Source organism: Ochlerotatus camptorhynchus, unplaced genomic scaffold (genome assembly GCF_037179485.1).
Source record: "Ochlerotatus camptorhynchus isolate MF236.1 unplaced genomic scaffold, CSIRO-AGI_Acam_v1.1 ptg000213l, whole genome shotgun sequence".
NCBI classification, from domain to species: Eukaryota; Metazoa; Arthropoda; class Insecta; order Diptera; family Culicidae; genus Ochlerotatus; species Ochlerotatus camptorhynchus.
Genome location: NW_027040703.1, coordinates 2,844,527 through 2,868,144, shown reverse-complemented (window position 1 = coordinate 2,868,144; position 23,618 = coordinate 2,844,527). Strand labels below are relative to the sequence as shown.

Sequence of the window (23,618 nt, the reverse complement as noted above, 5' to 3'; positions counted from 1 at the left end):
CGAGCTCAATCTCTCAACATGCCATGTATTTTTATGACACTCGATTTGTGATTTCTTTTTCACAGATTACAAAATAGAGTACCTGACACTAAAAAACATGTCTGGTACCTCTATATATGCATTTTGATTAACATTCAAAGTTCCTCCTTTTTTACACATTCTGCACAAAAGATACTTTCCACGCCGCCCCATTCATAAAAATCGGTGGGAAATCCTGTGAGGGGTGAGCTATTTTGTGTGCAGAATGTGTAAAAAAGGAGGCACTTCGGATGTTACTCTAAATGCATATATAGAGGTACCAGACATGTTTTGCACTGCACTGTCCTCTGAGAACAATTAATGGAAAACAGATTATGTGTAGTTTCCGATAGATGTCACCGCCAACAACAGCAGTGACATCTGATAGAAAATGAATGCAGAAGCTTGACAAAATGATTAATTACAACTAATGGTGCAAACCCGCCATGTATTGTGGAAAATTTGTGGTATGTTTCAAGAGGAGATAGAAGGTCTGTTTGGCATTTTACCATTCACAAATTTGCCAACCGCCACCCAAAAAAGCTCGCTTTTAGGTGCACTGTTTAACGAGTTTTGTCATGGTAGTGATATCGACATGCTTAGAAATCAATGCATTAGGGATTAAGCAGACCACCGGAACTGAATTTAATCCTTTTTGAAGCAAATCAAAGTCTATGATTCATGATCACATGTGGTCTGGAGTAAAGAAGTACAGCTATAATGTGACCATAAAATCTATAAAAATCTAACCGCATTTTTTTAAGTAGTCACATAGTCACTATGAACGGAGTTCCAATTTCCTGGCCAAACTGAATGAAATCACTTGATCTAGTACTTAACCAAAAATTAACTTTTAAAGATAACATCCAAGCCAATGTAACAAATATATAAAAAAAATGTATCCTCTTGTAAAAAAGAAATCTAAATGTTGCCTAAAGAATAAGCTTCTTACATTTAAACACGTTTTTAGACCACCATAATTTATTTCACAGTGAACCAGGAATGCAGGAAAACCGGGAAAAAAGGCGCAAATTCGAAATCGCCGGGAAAAAATCGAGAAAAGCCCGTGAATTTCGATGACAAACCGGGAAAAATAAGATTCTGGACCTTCAAACAATTGCAAGACCCCTGGACTGGAAAATGTTATCAGGATACAATCACTTTAAAGAACTTAATATTATGAGAATTTTGAACAGATTTTAGGATTAATTCTGCGAGGAATTCTGCAGATAACAACAATGTTTTTTTAGAGAAAAATACCAATAGATCTTTTTTAAGAACTCTAAGATAGATTTCACTAGAACTACCAGTCATTTGTTGGATCTCAGACGTTCAGAGTAGAATCTTCAGGTAGTTCTGTTGGAAAATTCATGACGATTGTGCCCCAGGTCCATTTCAAATGAATATTCAAAAAAAGTTCTTAGAAGAATTGTGATGACAATTCGAAGGAAAATCTTAGAAAATTTAAAATAATATCAAGTTAACTCCATTGGCGTAGCTAGACAATTTATCTGGAGGGGGCCTAGATAATTCTGGAGGGGGCCTAGATAATTCTGGAGGGGGCTTATATAATTCTGGAGGGGGCCTAAATAATTCTAGAGCGGGGCCTAGATAATTCTGCAAGGGGCCTGGCACCCCCATTAGCTACGCCAATGGTGAACTCAATGATCTCACGATAAATAGCAAGGGAATCGAATTTTGAGGGAACAATTCCAAAGGAATTCTGGGATGAGTTTAATGAGAACTCCGAGTTTAATTCCAAGAGCATCTCGAGAAGAATTTCAAAGGTATTCTGAGGAAAATATGAACCAAATTTTCAGAAGAATTAGTGATGAGCTCCAAGATAATTATGAGCAGAATTGTATGACAATTCTGAGGAGAATTGCATGAAAATCATAAGGAATATTCAGACTAATTCTGAATAGAATGCAAGGAGTATGTAAGGAAGTTTCAGTAAGTTTTTTTTTCGAAACGAAGGATAAATTCTTCGATCTCAAAACAATCGGGAAAATCACCAAAATTAGGGGAAAACCCCGGGAAATTACAAATTGGGATTTGCTGGTCACCATGATTATGACTAATGCGATTTTTGTTTTATGCCACCCAAAATTTGAAAATTTAGCTCTTTTTAAAATCGTTTTCCACTCTACGCTTTATCCTAAAAGTACACAAAATATTATTTTTATTATTATTTTTTTATCGACCTATTTGAGTGATGTCGGACATAAAATGAATATATTATTTGCGTCATCCTTATGAACCACAAAACACACCCCTTAAGGGGTATGCTGTAAACTAGTTGCAAAACAAAAATATTAAATTAGGATCACAAATTAAACAAAGATGAAGAGCCGGGTACGCTAATCAATTAAAATGTAAAATCCATGTCCAATCATAAACAAACAGAAATAAACATAATTTTAGTAGTAGTTGCCGTATAATTGCCGATTACCTAATAAAATCTAATAATAATAATAAGACAAATGTAGACTATTTTTAGACCATCAATTTTAAAGACCACGGATATAGAAACTTTTGAAACACTTCAAATTTTCATAGCTCCAGGACCTACACAATTTATCTAGATAGCGGTCCAAGAAGAAATCTCATTATTCTGGAACGAGGAAAATTTTCGACGATGGAAAGATCGTGAATGCACACGGCAAGTTAATCTTACTCATATTTGAGTCAAGTTCACTTAAATTTGCATAAACGTATGTCACAAGAATGAGTAAATTTTTACTCAAAGATGCGTAAATGTCACTCATATATGAATAAATGTCATTCAAATATGAGTGATATTTGCTCACATTTGAGTAAACATTTACTCAAAGGCGACTTTTAGTAAACGGGACTCACATATGAGCAAAATTTATTTGCCGTGTAGAATATTTTCCAGCGTCTCGGACTTAAACTCTGGAAATCGAAAAAAATTGAAAGATTCCGGGATAAATTTTAGAGATTTTGGACAAATTGCAATTGCTGAGGTTTAAGCATTCGAAATCTCTAAGACAAACAAGTTAAGAAACGGTCTGGAATAGATATCATATTCTGAATACATGGAATGTAAGTTCACTGTCCTTGAAGAATTTAAATACTTTTGAAACGTAAATAACATTTTATGATCTTGGACATAGATTTTTTTTCTAAAATCTAGTCTTGGAAATGTTTGGACGAATATTAAAGATACCGAGCTTCAAAGATTTTTCAAAATTATAGACTTTGAAAAAATGTCTAGCGCAAGTCAATTTTCCTAGAACATTATTCGAAATATCTAAGACTTGGAAAACACGAGCCAGGATGTTGGAATCAGATTTTTTTATCGAAACCTCTGAAATTTGCAAATGAAAAACTTAGAAATGTTATAATCTGGTCTGGAAAAAAAAATCGAAGATAACGGATCTGATCACGAAGATGAAAAAAATAAAAATATTAGTGATTCCATCAGCACCAATTGAACAGTTCGAAACTCTTCGTTGTCGGACTTTACACGCTGATTTTTAATAAATCTTTTTAACAGAATATTGTTACTAAATCAAGCTGTTACTTACTTGATGGGATTTTTTTAAGGCATACTATTTACTCTTAACATTATTAGTCGTAAAAAAAGTAAGAGGTTGTATCCAAGACACGACCGCAGGATTACGAAAGGTAGTTATGATGGCATATCAAAAGTATAGTAAATATTAAAAATATCTTAACTCGTTATCAGTAAAAAAATTCGATAGGTTGAAAATCGAGTTCTGTTTGTGAAGTGCTCTGTCGATGGTCATGTTGTACAAGCCAATCCTGGACGATATGTCTTGGATTCAAGCTCTTACTCTTTAGTTTACTCTTTTATTAGGCATTGTGGTTCTGAAAAGGACCGATGGGTTGGAAGCTTGGAAGCTAGTTAAGAACAATACTGTGGACATTTTTCCTCGATGTTTTTGGAAATGATAGCGGTACGGAAGTTAAATATGTAGGGGAAATGGATGTAATGTCGGCCTAAATGCCCCTAATTTGGGCCCATACAGCAATCGACTAAATTTTCAATGGCGACCAAAAAGATCCATTAGTACCGTCCCAATGACGCGATAAACATCAGATTTTTGGCGATGGGCCCAATCTTAGATCTATAGGCCAACATTAGAGCCATTTCCCCTATTAGGGAAAACACATCAATCACAGAATATGAGTCTACCGGACGGTATCTACGTTTATACTTTTGATGCAAATTTTAAGCCCCTTCTATTAAGAGGGCAAGGTTATTTTTTGGCATAATGCTCTTAATAGGAGGGGCTCAAAATTTGCACCAAAAGGCATAAAGATTGGTACCGTTTGGCATGCTCAGTGCTTGGTATCAATATTCGGCGACTGTGTTAGGGAAACCACTTTTCCCATCACGGAAACGCTTCGTTTTCTGATGACAAAATTACGCATTTACGTGCACAAAACGCACGGTATTTTTGTTTTATTCAATATATAATAAAAAAAAAAGTAAGAGGTTGTATCCAAGACACAACCGTAGATTTGACGTAGGATTACGAAAGGTAATTTTGATGTCACATTTTGATTTATTAATTCGTTTTTAGAGAAAAAGTTCGATAGGTTGAAATTCGGAAGCAATTTCGCAGGCAATTGGTTGACAATTTTATGATCATAGCAACACTGAAATTTTCAATAGGGACATTTTGAAAATTGATAAATCCTTAATTTTAACAGATTCGTAGAAAAATTTCCTATCGATTTGCGAATTCAGAATTAAAATCAATCATTTCTGGATCAAAATCAGACCACTTTCATGCCGCGACCGACTTTGGATTCTGAAATTGTACCCCCATTGTTGCCTTAAAAATATATGGTATGTTAGATTTTAACATATGGGAACTGACATTCGATTGATGGCCTTGACAAATCAAGCTGAACTTTGCATTAGGTCCTAAGTAACATTGACAGATAATCTTCGTCAACTTTCTCTTTGTACCGTCACGACCATGTAATGACATTCCCAGGTATTTTCAGCACACTGATCGATTAAAGAAGCTTTTATCGAGCATCTATTACAACAAACACAAAAAGAAACGGCTATGTGCTCAAGTTATTAACGAAAGAGAAAGTCAACAAAGAGAATCGATCAATGTTACTTAGGACCTAATGCAATGTTCAGCTTGAAAATGTGCAAAAAAAGACTCTTTATCATTTATATGATGGTCCTGAAAATGACCGTTTTGTCGTGATGGTTGAGTAATGCTGAGCTATTAGGGGGCTGTTCATAAACTATGTAGACAGTTTTTTTTTGGATTCTTGACCCCCCTCCCTCTCCTCCCACAGCGTAGACAATTGTCCATACAAAAATTTTAAATTTGTATGGGCCGTGGATAATCATCAACACGGATGAGGCTGGCGAGCTGTATGTTGTTTGGAACGAGGGTGACGCACTTGGCATAGATGGCCCACAGCGACTCACGAAGATGGATCCCGATCAGTAGCGGTAAGGCTTCTTCCTCCTCCTTCGGTGAATGGACGCTCATGTGGGCTGCAGCACGCTGCTTGCGGGCAGCCTTTCGTTGTGTACAATGTTCAACGCCACACACCGAAAGAACTGCTGCTGCTGCTGACACCGACGACCGGACACCAGGGTTGCCAAAACGGTTTGGCAAAAAAGAATACCTTTGACAGTTATCATTCTCTTTTTTCATTCCGCAAAAAAAGCATGCATAGGTATAAAAGTTGGTGATGATAAAATTACACTGAAGTGCAAACTATGTTTTTTCATTAAACATCTCAAGTTTTAAATGTTTGATCATATTTTTAAAATCTGTGTAATTTGTTAAAATCCTAGAAATCTGTAATCTGTGAATACAGAATCTTGGTTTTAAAAAACCCTGAAAAATCTGTAGAAAAATAGATTTATCTGTAATTTTGGTAACCCTGCCGGACACCACCACACACCGCATGGAATTCTATTTTTAAATCTGTGTTAGGGAATGCGCTGTTCGCAGGCAATCGGTGATAATTTTGATCACTATTGCAATAGTTGGACATTTGTGTGATTTTCGGGAGTGACCTATTGAAATAATTATAGTGTTCAATTTAGCAGATTAGTAGATAAATTTCCAATCGTTTTGCTTGTTTAGAATTAAAATCCATCTGCTATTGACAGAGTTATATGTGGCCAAAACCTGACCTCTTTTCGTAATGCGGTCAATTTTGGTTTTTTAAATTGCACCCCCAAAAACAAAAAACTAAAAAGTGACCTGCTACCAGCCCTGTTAATTGCAACAATTAATTCCATTTATAGTTAGATAAGATTTAGTTTTGTTTTAACGAGAAAATTGTTGTACTGACATGCAAGTAAAGGGCTCCGCAAAGCTACAGCAAATGAGCCTGGAAAAATAAACGCACTCTAAAAAAAAACATGCAGGTATAGAAAACCTGTTTAAAATACTGAATTGCAAAGCAAAAACAACGTAGACACACTTACATATATTACAAAATTATAGTTGGTAAGTTACAGTAATAGCTGGAGCACTTAGGTTAAAATGAAATGCAATTTATTTTGAATTTAAAACAAATAAAGAGTACGATTGGTGAAAATTAAATGAAATGCTAAAAGCATCCACAGACCCCCCAAAACAATCTTTAAGTGCAACTGCTAAAGATTACGCGAACGAACGGCGCAATGAAGAGATCAAAACTTCAAGCAATCAACCTTCACTAATTCGATATTCACACACTTTCTATCAAGGGGGCTAAAAGCACACTCCACAACAACAAAAAACCGTACCTTGATCGAGGATTGATTTGATTAGAAATCAATCGAATTTCATCGCCTGTATTGCCCACCTAGCAATATTCCGCACAGTTCGATAAAAGAGAATGGTAGAAGTCTTTCCGCACCCAAGGTCCCGCATAGTAATAAAAGTTCCGCCTTCCTTCGTAATTAATTTTGCATTTCACCTTCACCATCATCCCGGACCAGGGCTTTAATTTCAATTCAAAACGGTTGGGAGGACCTATTCCGATAATGTATGCGTGTGTGTCTCCATATGTTTGTGCACTCTAAACCAGTAGAAAGGAAATGACCCTCCCACCCAGATACCAACATCAGAGCCCCGCACACAGATCTCGTCGAATTATTCTGCACTGGCATATTCAGCATATCAAAGGAATGAGGCCGCTTTGCTCAAACGAAACCGCCTTCGGCAAGGCTTTCTCACTAACTAACGGAATCGAATGAAACGACACACTGGCACTGATGTTGTTTGGACGGGAATTTCAATGTTATGAAACAAAAAAATTAATATCGATCCAGCGCCATTCATGATTGATTGCCCTTTTCGTTTCAATCCCGAACGAGACAAATTTTTTAAACAATCTCGATTAGAATGCACCCGAAAACAGTTTAGGATGAGCGCGATTCAATTAATCAAGTTGATGAGTTATGATTTTATTGAGCGCATACTATAAACGTAGATTTCACGCTCTTCATCCGTCTTTGGATTGTGGATGATGGCCGGAATATGGGTGAAAGGCGAATCACGTGTTCCATCCATCCTACGACCGGGAACGGCTACCGGATAATGAGTTTTATAAATCAGCCGAAGGTGGGCTAATTGGATTTTGAAATGAGTTCGTCAAGTTGACTGGAGAACGACGGGGATGTCGAAATTGTTTACCCCGTGTGAGAGGGGGGCGTGTGCACCGGGTGGCTGCTGTGTTCTCCCATTATGGAATCAGCCATAAAAGCGTGCCGATGGATGCTGCGCGAATGGCCTCTCTGGTAGCTAGGAGCATAATATTTAGCCTCCATAGATCGTGGTTTAACCGTTACTAATCGATTACGGAGAGCGAAAACAAAAGGTTGGATTTTCTTATAGTAGTTTTTGGGTTGTATTTTTTCTACGGGAAAGGTTACAACTTAGGTGGGATGTAAATAAAGTTATAAATCATGCTATTTTGCTCTGGATTGCTCCCAGGGCTATTCCACAAGGGAAGTGAGAGAAAAGAGCAATAAAATGCATGAAAGCGAGCGAATAAATCTCTCGGAAACAAAGTGCACATCTCCGGGTCATTTATTTTAATGAGCAACCCATAAGAGCACGCATTAACGAACGAAAACGATTCCCGAAGAGCAATTACAATTACAATCGTCTGGATTGTCTCTCCCGCTGAGTCATATCCACCTATCTTTTGCCATTTGTATCTACTCGCAGAGAGAGAGACACGATATTACCAATGCGAAAGAACGTCCTCATCGCGGGCTTATGGGTTTCGTAATGATTGCTTGAAAAGAACTTGATAACCGCTGAATAATAACGATGACGACGACGACGACGACGACGACGATGATGATGAAAGCAAAGGAAAATGTATACAAGATTATCGCCATTCATGGTTATTCACTGGAATGGAAATGCGGCGATGGGGAGCCTCACCGATCCTAGACCTACCCCAACGACACGATGATGGGATGTTTGTTTTGCCAATCCCGGCTGCTGTCGCTGCCGGGAGGGAATCTACGATGACGACACACGACGACGTTGACGCTGTCGAACACGGGTGTGTGTGTGTGCATTAATGATCGCGCTCTCTGAAACGATGAAGACCCCTTTTTCCTACAGACATGGGAATCAAGGTGTGGGTGGTTTTCTCATTATTTTATTGTGATTTTTATGGCGCTTCAGGACGATAACTAGACTTGAGATGCTGTCTGAAAGACGCATTCGTAGAAATGATTCCAATATTCATCGCAACAGCCACTAAGTGTGATTCAGAGGAAACGGTGAATCGATCGGATTAGCTAATGAAATTGCCATAATCAGATTGGCAATGAGATGGTTGCAACTAGCAGTGGACAATTGTTCTGCAGTCACAGGAACTTGATAATTTTATATGCATCGTATTGCATTCTGATATAGGATGCCGGCTATTCAAATCGGATTATCGCAGCTTTGCCTGCCCATTGGCTGATGGCTGAGGTAAGCACTTTGCGGCAGTAGCCGTTGAAAGCTAGCAGATTATTTATCGCCTTGAGGGTCAGAAGCTGGCGTGGACGTTCGCTGAAAAGTTTATAATAAAGTGAACAAATTTTATCATTATTCGCATAAAAGCTATCCCATGAGAATTGGTGTCTACCTGCCGGTGTCAGAGGTTTTTCAACTAATTTAAACGCTTTTTAATCAGATTTTTGTTACTTCACGCGTAAAGTTGACGATTATAAAGTTGAAGGAAATAATTTCGTAATATCAACATCGAACAAAGGGTCAAATTTATTAGCTAGAGAAAGTTATTAAAAGGAAAGAATGTATAGCTCCATTAGAGTATGCATGGTAACCAGCAATAAATAAATTGAAAACTGAACTGCCTCTCACGCTAAAGGTCATTATTTCAAATCTTATCGTGGATAAACCACAAATTAACAAAAATGTGATAAAGCGACTATAAAAAAGCAGCTTTCTGGATTATGATTTTTTTCTGGTTCAGAAATTTTCAACATTTGTCTTTGTTTAACTATCTTGATAATTCACTCCGAATTCTTTTCAGGATTGTTGTAGAGTTCTCAAGATTGTCTTTAGAACCATTCCTCTTCATAGATTTTTTTTTTCAGAATTCTCCTAATCTAAACATGAGATTTATTTTAAGTTTTGATTTATTATGAAAACTTGAAGCCTGAGGCTGGTTCGTCTCCCTGTACATGACATTCGTCTGATATTTCTTATAATTTTCCCAAAATTATCTGTAGAACACTCCAAAAACCTAATTAAATTCGCCCTAAGATTCTCTTAAATTTTTAATGATTCTCCCAAGAATTTGCTGAAGCCTTGGCAGAATCTTCTTGTCATAATTCTCCATAAAACCCCCCTGAAATTCAACACTTAAATCGCTCGATATTCTACTCAGAATAATCTTGGAGTTCTCCTATGATTACCTTGAAAATCTCTAAATGCCCTGAAATCCTTGGGAATTAAAGGTTGAACGCGAAACAATCCGGACACGAAAATCTTGTTCCTTCTTACCAGCTCAAACTTTTCTTCGTACACCCCTAATAAAAAATACCATAAACGAACGATAACCCAAATGATAAAACTATTTCTCAAATGGTTTGGATGAAACACCGAACACGTCGTTAAGCTAAATAACCAGAACAAATTTATTAGGGACGGCCAAATTCTATTTCCACTTGAAATCCTTCAGGTCAATTGCAGTTCCACCCTGCAGTTGGCCGGGGTTCATCTCCTTGGGAACCACTGTGACGCCATTTTCGCTGTACCACTGTTTGGTGAAATTTGAGTAGTGGCAGCTTGCCAAGTCCGACCAGAATAAGCAATGCTTAAGAAAAGGCAGTAGTCTCTTGTAGGCATTCCTCCCGCAGGGTGGCCAGTGAATTTTCATTTTGAAATTCCCGGTTCAAATCATAAAAATTTCCCAGTTGTTAATATTCAACTAAAAAACGAAATTGTACGCATTTTTAAAAACGTGTCCAACTGTAAGATTTCGGAGGTTACTTGTGGGAAAAGTAAAAGCAAAATTACAGAAAGTATTTTTTAAAGCTGAAAGTATAACTTCAACTGTATGAGTCACTTAATGTATTCAAAACAAATCATTGATTATGCTCGACACATCTTATGTGCCTTAGCATTTATTGAGAAACAGAGATTAAGGTCACTAGGCCAAATGCTATCTGGATGAATAGGTTATAAGACAGAATTGTGAAAAATAAAAGATTTAATTTTAAAAATATGTTTCAGAAAAAAATGAACTTGATACAAATGAAAGTTATAGGAAATTGTTATGGTTATCAGATAAAGAAAATGTGTCTTCACTCCGTTGTCTATACTAACATAAATATTAACCTTTCAGTACTCGCGCTGATGTACAAAGTTGAACACAAACAAATATGTTAAACCTTTTGACGTTGGAACTCACTCAACGTGAAACTAGACATGGTTCATGAAATTTAATACCCACGTCCACCCTAGTAGCACGCTTGTCACATATCGGTTGTAAAAACTTCTTTACGACTTATTTCAGTCATAAACAAGTAGCTGCAACTTTTCTTAACGGAAGTGTGCTACTCGGGCAATAGACCAATTGTGGCGACCCCTCGGTCGGCCTCACCACCTGGGTTAGATCAACCGTGCATTCACATCGAAATGATTTTTATCACCAGCTCGCGGTTGATGACAACTGTCAAGTTACTGACAACGAACGGGAGCAGTGCGGCGTGCGTTTTGAGGTCATTGCAAATATATTACCCTACAATCTCTTACAAACTACAATTATTAAAATCTAAAACAATGTACTCTGAATTACATTTACTCATACTCTAATATCGACAGTTAAGTGTAACGCTACGGTAAACAGTAAATTATAACATAACATTGAGCTGAAAACTTACAGTTAAAATCTCTTAAAGCTAACCTTAAAACTAGAGTAAAAATCTCTTTGTGGAACTTTACATCGTGGAAATTGAACTGAGCTGCCGTATACGGTAATAGAAATTTGAAACCAGAAAAGATAGATGATTAATATAATGAATTACAGCAAAAAAAAAACACGTGTACGAGGACAGGAAAATAGGAACAAAGGTCGTTTTACCAACAAATAAAAATACTAAACGTAAGTAGCCACTGTGCATAATGTTTGAAATTACCTAATTAGCTACACTATTGTAGGATTTTTTTTAATACACGCTAGTTATTAAAAAACCGGAATATTACTTCAATTCCCGTTGGCCGAGCGCCAACACCAATGCTTGAAAAATATTACTGAAAGGTTATTTACTGAAAGGAATTTACTGAAAGGATAAAAAAAAAATGATTTAAGAAGATTCAGAAGATTCTGGGACTTTGAAATTTGTGTACAGTCTGAAACTTGAACTTTTCTTCAAAATTTGTGATTAATAACAATATTCGTAATACAAGATTTGGAGAAAAAAAAATTAAAATGTGAGATTTTTTTTTAGGATCACAGATTTGAAAAAAAAAATCATGCTTATGAGTCGAGGAGTCATAATTGTCAAAGCTCTGAGACTTGCAAGCATTTTAAGGGTTATAACACATTACAGAACAATCGATAGAATCTTGCGGACAAACCCTGGAATATTTAGTAAAATTTAAAAATATCCCAAGTGTTGATTTCAAACAAATATTGAGGAGGATTCCCACATAATTTTCGAAGGAGCGCAGAATTGCAGAATTATACATATTCAATTTCTGAATTAGAAATTGTAAGATGAATTTGGAGAGATTTCTGTGGAGAAGAATGCAAGTTCTAAATTAAATTCTTAGGAGTTGAAGATTTCAAAAGTAGTTGTGAAAATTCCTACGTGATTCTGAGGAGATTTGTATGACGATCGTGAGGAAAATGACAGATGAATTTTAAAAAGAACTCCAAGATAATTATGATGAAAATTCAACAAGACACAGAGTTCTAACAGTGTTCTGGCACTAATTTCAACCCTAGCGCGAAAGATTCATCACAGAATGTATTGCAAAAAAATGCTAATAACATTAGTTTACATCATATTTGAACTTTGTACTCTGATGGTCATTTCTCATGTAAAATCGTGTGCTGATTCCCAAAAAGGTTGTCAGAAAATATTAAGCTAAGCAATAAAGCTAAATCAACTATTTTAATGCCAAATTAAAAGTGTGAAATTTTACTTTCGATCAACTCTATACTATTTTTCAGTGAAATTAGTGGTATTGGCACAACCACAACACACATTTGTTTTTTTTTTTTTTTTTTTTTTTTTTTTTTTTTTTTTTTTTTTTAATTATAGTCACTTTAACGCTCTTGGGTCATTCGTGACTTGTCCGGGGTGAGATTTGAACTCGTGACTTTGGCGTGAGAGGTATGAATGCTAACCACTACGCCGGGGTCGCCCCCAGACACACATTTGTATTTACCTTGCTTAAAAACTATGCTGAAACCCAATTTTCTTGGAAATATGCAAAACATAAAAAAAACAATGCCACTAATCTCTCTGACAAATGATGTTCAGCTTATCGGAAAAAAAAATCCCATCTTTAATTTGGCGTCCAAATAATTGATATAGCTTCATTACAGCCGGAGATATTTGTGTTTGAATAAGTGAAATTTCATTTTTAAGGAAATTCCAAAGAGAATTCAACAGTAATTATTTTCGAAGAATTCCATGATAATTCAGAGAAGAATTTCAAGTTAATTCTGGAATTCATGTCATGAGAATTTTGAATAACGAAAAATTAAAACCTAGGAAAGGAATAGTTAAGTTTCGGATTTCACAAATATTTCTTTCAAAAGTCCAGTATCTTCAATATTTTTTAAGGCCCATGCACTTTTCATCTGAAATTGAAACGACAAAAATCAAATTGTAATTTTGCTAAGTGATTTAATTATAAAAACAATAAGACGGGAAACTGAAGTAAATTATGCAGCAAAAGGAGTAATACATTTTTTTTCCTTGATTTCTTTCCCCGTCGATCTTGTTTTCCGTACTGAGCACCAATGCTACCGACGCCAGGGAGGCAGCTCTTACACCTGGACCCTACCTATCGACCCATCAACTCATGAACCAACGGCTTTACTTCCCTTCGTGATCAGAGATATTATGCCTCAGAACATGAGAGATAATCACGCTTACCACTACACCACCGGCGCCGCTAAGCAAGACATTCATTTGGTAAAGAATCACTCTGTTTTAATGGTTAATTCTAACATTCTGTTGTAAAAATTTGTTCCTATGGTATGATTAATTTATTTTTCCCGGTCCTTGCATCGAATGGCCGGGTTTTTCCCGGTTTTCCCGGTTACTTTTCAAATTTCCGGATATTTCCCGGTATTCCCGGTTTTCCCGATATTCCCGGTTTTCCCGGTTCGCTGGCCACCCTGGACTCCTAGTTTATTTGCTAGTTCATGGTCCCAGAAGTAACGAAAGTTTCGCTTTTCAGCCCACAAGTGATGATTGCTTGCCAGAGCACTCTTCCGGTCAACCGGCTGTGAAATTCCTGCCCAGGAATCTGATCGAAAACATCCAGGAGCGGATAGACCGGGATTTTCGTTTCGAACGTGCAGGATCGATGCACGACGTGCTTGCTCCGGTGAAGCCATCATGTAAACAAATGAAACTATCCTGACAACCAATGCCTACTGTGATTCTATACACTCAATTTAACTCAAAAAAAGCCTTAATGGTAGCGTTTTTAATGTTTCCGGATTTTTTCGTGTTCAACCTTTTTAACCTCAAAATTTTTCTCGCAAGTCAACTTCTAATCAAATTTTCATTTTGTACGGCAGCAATAGCTATAAATTATTTCTTTTTCATAACATTCTTTAGCTAATAAATTTCAGCATAAGCCTCATGTTGATATTAATAAAGTAGTTCCTTCAACGTAGTTTAAATAGTTAATTGTAAAATTGTTTTTTTGCTAAGAAATTTTCTCGATTTCTTCAAGTGATGCTGGATAAGTGGTCGTAACGTTGAACGAAAAAAAGTCAAGGGTACACAAATTCTAGTGAAAAAAACGTTAAATGATTTAAAAGGGGACAAATCGCCAAATGATTAGAAGAGGAATAAAAGGTCGAATGATACAAAGAGACGACTGATAAATTATCAAGTGGTGAAACTGGGTTACAGAATAAATAATATGCCAAATTGAAACAAGGTAGACAAAATGGCGAATGGTTATTACAGTCAACTCTCCCTAACCAGTGCTGAGATTTGTCATTGTCATTGACAGACTTTCGCGCGATATTGATAAAATTGTTCGTCACATAGTCACTGACAATTGACATGGTTTGCCTTGACTATGACTGTTAGCTCAAATGAGTGACCAAAGCAGAATTGTCAATATCACCGTGTACTGTCGAGATTTTGCAGCACTGTCCCTAACTCGATATTAAAGAGACCAACGACTTGGATAGGTATTGGGTTACAGAACATCAATTTTTATTAATTCACAATATAGCATTGACCACCCGTGGATGCTACTCCGTTTTTGCCAGATAAGCTTTAATTACACAGAGAACCAACAGATGATACTCGGGACAAGCAATCATCCTCATCCTCGAAGGTATGGTGCAACGTGGTATTTGTGTGAAAAAAAAATATAAACTTTCCTGGGCAACCATGTGGTGTCGTCACGTCAGCAAAATATTAGAAAGCTTGAATGAAGCCTGAGATATTTGTGTGGAAAAAAGGTCTTTAAATTAAGCAATCAGTTAAAGTCAATTTATGTTACGTTATTTTGGTTCTCTTATAATTTTTGACGTAGGAATACGTCTGTGATTTCTATATGGAGGTACACTTTGTGAAAACCTAAAATGGAACATGTAACAGAATAATGAAAGATTTTGAACGTTTATAACTCAGCTGCCCCTGAACCAATTTTAACAATTTTATCACCAATCGATCAGAAATATTTCTACACATCTGCATTATATTTCAAAATGTCACTATTGAAAAATTGCACGAATGTGCAACTGTTGCTATTATAATTAAAATTATCACCGATTGCCAGCGAAAATCGATTTCCCTAACACATATTTCAAAGTTGAATTGCATCCGGTCTCACCAAACGGTGTTTATTCAATCACCGCGTGGTGAGTGGTGGTATTCTCCAGTACACAACAAAAGGCTTTCCGCTAGCAGCTAGCTATCAAGACTGCCCTCAACCGCTGATCGGATTCAGTTCCAATCACCATGTGTGGTGGTGTCCGATCATTGGCATCAGCTGCAGCAGCAGTGCTTTCGGTGCGTGGCGTTGAACATTGTTCTCCAGTACACAACGAAAGGCTGCCTGCAAGCAGCGAGCTGCAGTCCACACTACTATCTATAGAAGAATAAGAAGCCGCACAGCTATTGATCGAAATCAGTAGTTCTTCGTGAGTCGCTGTGGGCCACGTCAAGCGCGTCATACTAAAGAGTATAAACAGAGAGAACCCTGCTCAAATTCATAACCAAAACACAAGCTCCTGCTGCAATTAAAAAATAAAATTTATTATATAAGATCATGTAGGCCTACGTCACCATTGCGTACAACCCCATAGGGCTCTCCCTTGTAGCTTTTTGTATTAAACCTGTTATTAAATAATTATTTGCGTGCAGCCTCTTCTTTGATTTAAATAACGGTTTCGATTTGGTTTTGCAACTGAACTTCGGTGTACCCATCAGTATTGATCGTTGGGGAGCATTCTTCTGCTAGATCGAAAATCTCCCACGACATGTTATTCCTACTATAGTTTTCTCGTATCGGCTGGAGAATTTCAGCATTTTGTTTGTGTTGTAGCTTGAATGGACTGATATAGCTTTTAAACTGAAAAGTGTGTTCAAAATTATAACTTATTGCATAAAGTTGAAATTTAAATATGTTGAACATACCTACGGCTAAATGAAAAAATCGAATGAATACTCTTAATATACTTAATATACTACCCATAATCGCATATCAGTCCCATCTTTGCTTGATTTCCTATCCGTATGGGACTGATATGCGATTATGGGCAGTATACTCTTTATTTGTTGAGTTTTCTTTTCGGCTTGGGTTCTTCTTTGGCTCAAATTTATACTTGTGGATTTTAGCCAGCAGCGTACTCCAATCCGTCCATTTCTTCTAAAGTACGTTCTCTGGGGACAAATTGCCACGGTTCATCATCGTCGTCTTCGTAAATACAATCGGTCGTTCCAGCATTTCCACTGGAATCTTTCTGTTTTCTTGAATAATTTTGCCAGAAAAAATTCTTCATCAAGAATCATAGAACAATCTGTGCATTCTGATGTCGCTTTAATTGTGGAACATTTAACTCGAAAATTATTAACATTGAAAACGGCTTTATATCCCGCACAGCAAGTTATCGACAATAACAGACGTGGCGTCACCACTTTTAACATCGTTCGTAGTAAGTAAAAGCAACACGATGCCACACGTCTACTGTTTTGAATGTTGTCATTGCACGAATACCAATGCATCATCTCCTCCTCACCTTTAATACCGCACATCGATCTGAAATTAGGCAATATCAGCATCGGCCGCGTCCAGAAAGGATTTGGTAGGAATGTGTCAACGTGATACTCACTTTATATACTTTGTCACATTGCTGAGAAATCCTTGCACTTCCACGAGAAATCACTGGGATGTTGGATAAAAGGGTTGGGTTCGTTTTGGCAAACGGTACGCTAAATTACAGTGATGAGTTCCAGTGAAGGAACAAAGTAAGAGGTTGTATACAAGACACGACCGTAGAGTTGACGTAGCATTACGTGCTCGGTATCAATATTCGGCGACACCTTATTTTTGCATTATCGTGAGACCAATCCTCGCTGTCTCCCTCTCAAAAGGCGCGAACGCCTCTTCCACTGCTCTACAGTCGATTCCGATGATGTCGATGTCGTCCGCAAAACCAAGGAACATGTGCGACTTTGTGATGATGGTACCGTTCCTCTGCACGCCAGCTCTCCTAATCGCTCCTTCGAGGGCGATGTTGAATAGAAAGTTCGAAAGAGCATCTCCCTGCTTCAACCCATCTAAGGTCACGAACGAGGCCGAAATTTCGTCTGCAACCCGTACACATGATTTAGAACCATCCAGCGTTGCACGAATCAGCCTAATTAGTTTCGTCGGAAAACCGTTTTCTTGCATTATCTGCCATAGCTCGTTTCTCTTTACTGAATCGTACGCTGCCTTGAAATCTATGAACAGATGATGAGTCTGCAAGTTGTATTCCCGGAACTTCTCAAGGGTTTGACGCAGGGTAAACATTTGATCCGTCGTTGATCGGCCCTCACGAAAACCAGCCTGGTATTCGCCGACGAAGGATTCCTCAAGCGGTCTCAATCTCAATCTGTTGAACAGAACACGTGATAATATTTTGTACGCCGAATTCAGAAGCGTGATTCCTCTGTAATTGGCACACTCCAGTCTGTGTCCCTTTTGTAGAGGGGACAAACGAGACCATTCAACCAACTAGCGGGCAATTCTTCCTCCTCCCATATCTTGAGCAGTATACGGTGGATCGTCTGGTGCAGCTGCTCACTTCCGTGTTTGAGAAGTTCGGCCGGGAGCTCGTCCTTCCCCGCAGCCTTACTGTTTTTCAGCTCTCGTATCGCCTTTTTCACCTCTTCTAGCGTTGGTGGTTCCACAGCTTGACCACCGTCGTCGATGTGTGTTCTGTTTGTAGATGCTCTCTCGTTCTCTCCGTTCAGCAACGTCTCGAAGTACTCCTTCCACCTGGCAGCCACCATCGTTTTATCTGTCAGCAGATTACCTTCACGGTCATAGCACATGGCGGGAGACGACGCTGTCTTACTCCTCACGCCATTGACAGTTGCGTAAAACCTTCGCATATCATTCTGCTCCATACTTTCTTGCGCCTCAGCAATAACGCGTTCCTCGTACTGCCTTTTTTCCTGCGATGGGTTCGTTTCTCGGCTGACCTTGCTACCCTGTACCGCTCTCTGTTCTGACGGGTACCAGACACCAACATCCGGCTTCTGGCGACGTTCTTCTCCTCTGTCACTCGCTGGCACTCCTCGTCAAACCACCCGTTCCAGGGGCGCCTCTGAGCTGTACCTATCACCTCTCGTGCTGTTGTGCTCACCGCTCCGTGGACAGCTTACCACAGATTGTTGAGATTCTCGTTCACGTTGATTTCCGCTATCCGCTCATTCAGCTTCTGGTGGTACTCTGCAGCAACACCATCTACTGCCAAACGCTGGATATTGAAACGCATCGATCTCCGGTTTCTCGAACTCGTAACGGTCGATAGACGCGCTCGAATTTTCGCGACAACGAGGTAGTGATCCGAGTCGATATTAGGACCCCTGAAGGTCCTGACATCTACGACATCCGAGAAATGCCGACCATCCACCAACACGTGGTCGATCTGGGAGCAAGTTTCGCCATTAGGGTGTCTCCAGGTGTGCTTTCGGATATCCTTGCGTGCAAAGTGGGTGCTACTGATGGCCATATCACGAGCAGCAGCGAAGTTTATCAGCTTCAGGCCATTATCATTCGTTGCAGAGCGAAGGCTCTCTGTTCTAATGATTGGGCGAGAGAATTCCTCTCTTCCGACCTGCGCGTTTGCATCTCCGATGACAATCTTCACGTCGTTTTTAGGGCACTCATCATAGGTTTTATCCAGGCTTTCATAAAACGCGTCTTTCACGTCATCGGATTTATCGTTAGTCGGTGCGTAGATGTTGATCAGGTTGTAATTGAAGAATTTGCCACGAATCCTCAAAACGCAGATGCGCACGCTAACCGGTTTCCACCGCATAACCCGCTTCATCTGTTTCCCAATCACTACGAAACCAACTCCGTGTTCTGCTCTATCGCCACCGCGATAGATGTGTTGGCGATAGGATCTACGATGTGTTGGCGATAGGATCTACCGCCCTGAATTCACGTTCTCCAGATCTAAGCCACCCCGTACTTCTTGAATAGCAGCCACACTCACATTCACCTTTTGCAGTTCACGGGCCAGAAGGCCCACTCGTCCAGGTTCATTTAACGTTCTGACATTCCAAGAACCGAGTTTCCATTCATTGTCCTTATTTCGTTGCCGTTGGGTCAGTTGCCGAAAATTCCGTTCGTTTTTTCTTCTTCTTACTTCATTTTTCTGAGTACTTTTATAATTCAGTATGCTACCGTACCAGGATCGCGATACCTGCATCGTGTTGATGGGGCTGCCATCTTAGGTTTAGTTGACACGATTCAACATTTCTTGTTTCAGCCGCTGGATGCCAGACAGACGCTGTTTGAGCCGCACCTGGTGGACAGACGCTCGGGTTATTGTGTAGATTGGGCTGCCATCTTGGATTTAGCTGACACAATACAGCATTTCTTTTTCAGACGCTGGATCCCAGACAGACGCTGTTCGAGCCGCACCTCCTGGTGGACAGACGCTCGACGATTCGCACCTCCTCAGCCTTGCTATCATCACGATATGGGTTAATCGTGATGGCATTGCCCACACCCCGCTACCAGCACATATATGGGCATACCCAAGTAACATTGCAAGTTTTATCGAGGTTTTTAAGCACTCTACAAGTCTAAATCATGGTCTACAGAACCCGGATAAAACCCAAGTTGTTACTTGGGATATACTGGCTGTCATCATCCGACACGTGGAAGCGTGAGGTAGGAGCTTGTGAAGACCAGAGCTATATTGGACGCTCTTTCCCCTGTGGTCCTCACCATTTTGGGGTGGGAAGATAACAGATTACAAATGGCAAAAGACAGACACATTCTTACCATATTACGCTCAAAAATTAAAGCTCCCAACTAAATTGAAAGCAACACAACCGCAGAATTCAAGTCAAAAAGAAAATTTTACTACAATGATAAAAAATCAAACATTTTTTTATGTATCCACTTATGGATATTTGCAATAGAACCAAACAAATGATTTCACTGTATCTCACACATATATTCTATGTCTGAGCATCAATAAGGTGTGAGATCACATATACATTTCATGGTGCTCATGAATGTCATGGGATTTCACTGTGCCTTTTGTTTAGGTGGTCAACCCATGCTCAAAAGATCGAATCAAAATAAAACCGATCAACTGTGTACCACTCAAGTCATCCGAAACACCGCTAGTAATACCTCCATAAACGTCAAAAAATGATTAACAATATAAACTCACGGATCAAATTGCCTAATTTTTTGTCACCTTCACGCACAACACAACGTTTTGTCTGTGTTTCCTCTTCTGTTTTCCATATATCTTAGCTCTCAGCCTGTCAGCTCCCATTAGTCGCTATATATGACTCCATCAAATCGCTGCACTATGGGCAAAAATGGGTCCAAAATTACCCAAAATTCAATATCTCAACAGCACGCAGAATTCCTGCCATGAAAAACAACTTTTCCGAAGGGAAATTGTCCGGGGAATCGATTGCACGTGGTCCCATAGACCGGAGAGCCTTGTAGGTATAAGTTTTGGACCATTTTACCCCATTTTCCCCTACTTTTTGGAGGAAATGTTTTTTCACAGCTCTATTTTTCGTAAAACATAAGCACTTTATGCATGGTTTTAGAATACTACGTCTTTAAACAACAGTTAATGAGATATTAGGGGAATACGGGGTACACTGTATAGGGGAGTAAGGGGTCAATGTGAAAATCCAATCAATGTTTTTTTTTTAATACAAAATCAATTCTTTTAAGTATCATAATATTTTTTCTGAATTTTTTTTTTAATTAACTTTCATTTGGTACTTTGAGTTCCGTCATCAGCCAAACAGTTCAAAAGTTATAAATTTTTGAAAAAAATCGTTTTTTTTTTTTTTGACAGCTTGAATATATAAATAGTTACCCTAATGACAAAATACAAAATATGGGTCTAATATGTTGCGATAAGGAACAAAACTATCAATTTTTACAAAATTCTGAGAACCACTATATCGTTTTGCTGTATACAGACAAAAAAAGTGAAAACTCTTTTAAAACAGATAGCAGTAAATTAAAACTTATTTAACCCCAATTAACCTTAAAATTTCGAAAACAAAATCTTATTATTGCAGGCAACCTTTGGGGTCATTCAAACAATCGCATCATTCAACATTTATATGAATTAAAATAAATTTAACGAGGGTTCACTTTTACCCCTTACTCCCTTATAAAGTGTACCTCGTATTCCCATAATATCTCATGAACTGTTGTTTAAAGACATTGTTTTAAAAAACCATGCATAAAGTGCTTATGTTTTACGAAAAATAGAGCTGTGAAAAAATATTTCCTCCAAAAAGTAGGTGAAAATGGGGTAAAATGATCCAAAACACATACCTACAAGGCTCTCCGGTGTATACGACCACGTGCAATCGATTCCCCGGACGATTTCCCTTCAAAAAAGTCGTTTTTCAAGGCCGGAATTTAGCGTGCTGTTGAGATATTGAATTTTGGGTAATTTTGGACCCATTTTTGCCCATAGTGCGCTGGAGCGACCCCCAGACAAGCGCAAACAATCGAGATTCACCGGCTGAAAACCGACCACGCAGCAACAACAGAAACTGCATTCATCCTCACTGCCGGTCATGGTTCTGAAAATATAAACCCGCGAGACCTGATTTGTCCCCCCGCATTTGTAGCTCCCCGCGTGCGCGTGGGTCTTGGTTATTTCATTAGACCAGCAACGAAATGACTACCATAAGAGCTCAAAATCTCATTTCGTTGGTAATAGGCACCGATTAATCGCGTCCATCGCACATTTTTGGACACATTTTCAATTCACCCAGTGGAGTCGAAATTGGCAAATCCGGTGATTCGAAACGACCCACAGTGAAGCAGAATCGGGTCGCGCCCGAGGAGGGACAGGAGAAGCTGCTCCATCTTATTAATTTCTTATTAACCGTTAAAATGTACACCTTCGTCACGCGCACGTTGTTGGGCCCTGTCATTCCACGAGAAGAGGTCCAATTCGAAGAAACCGAAACGATGCCGGTCAAGCAACATCGGCTATCACATGGTAATCATTGCGGTGCGGGAGTTGTTCAGCGAGCACCCACTTGGACCGCATCCACGCAGATAAACTTTAATTTTATCGCCCTTGGATGGCGCGTGGTGTGGTCACGGTTACAATGTTTGCGGTTGACATTTTCGAATGATGGATGTGTCGCAAAAAGGTGGTTAGATTTCGGGTCCTGGTAATTTTTTTTTATGGTTTTGTTTTCGATGGTCGATGGATGTAATTTAATATAGACCTTTTAAGCTTACCCATTTACTTAGCGGCAAAGAAACTTTTCAATCAAAGGCAAAGGAATTAAGAGAAGAAAACAGAAGAAAGAAGAAGAATGCAAACTCCTTTGTAATCCTCTTTTTAATTATTGAATAAAAAAAATATGGATCGGCTCCGTTAAGCTAACGCGATTTAGTCTTGCAAATAAATGAATGGGGAAAAATCTAAACAATTTCATAAAACTGTAAACATTAAAACTCTACGACTGTATTAGATATTGTAAAACTCTACGACTGTATTTGATATTGTAAAACTCTACGACTGTATTTGATATTGTAAAACTTGAGTACAGTTCCCATTTCCGCAAAACTTAACTTATTCAGTTAAAAAGAGGCTTATAGAACTTTTAATCAGTTATGGTACCATTTAACACACACTGTAGCAAACAGCTAAAGTTAATTATAAATAACGTTACTAAAAAATACTCTGGATGATCACATTTCATAATCCGTATGGCGGTGATTTGTGACATATACCGCATACCTTCCACGCAAAGTTGTATGAGAATCTTTTATTTTCTAGCTGGATGATAACTTTCAATAATCTTTTCAATATCGTTTTAGAGAGTTGATTGTAGAACAAATTATAATTAGTCGGAGACGAGCCAGCCAACGGCTGAAAGTCTCCTTAATAAAGATTAAAAAAAATAGAACAAATTATGAAATGTTTACAGCTAAATTTTAAATATGACGTGCACTGTTCAGCAACAATTATTCAGAAATAATTATATCTACACGCAATGAATAGTCATACATTTATTAAAATCTGTATTCAAATTTATACCGAACCAAAAAAAAAACTAAAATACATGTATCTTGAACATCCCAAAAAATATTAATTCCCCAACCAACCACCAGATGTCAGAACTTGCTCCCACATTACCCAAGACCATA

General features: G+C 38.4%; 2 protein-coding genes across 6 annotated transcripts in view; one reads left to right on the top strand and one right to left on the bottom strand.

Annotated features, from left to right (window-relative positions):
* Positions 1–23,618, bottom strand: part of barc (RRM1_TatSF1_like and RRM2_TatSF1_like domain-containing protein barc) — a 281,458-nt gene that overhangs the window by 139,951 nt on the left and 117,889 nt on the right. The gene's annotated exons all lie outside the window — the stretch shown is intronic.
* Positions 1–23,618, top strand: part of rgn (regeneration) — a 379,503-nt gene that overhangs the window by 340,989 nt on the left and 14,896 nt on the right. The gene's annotated exons all lie outside the window — the stretch shown is intronic.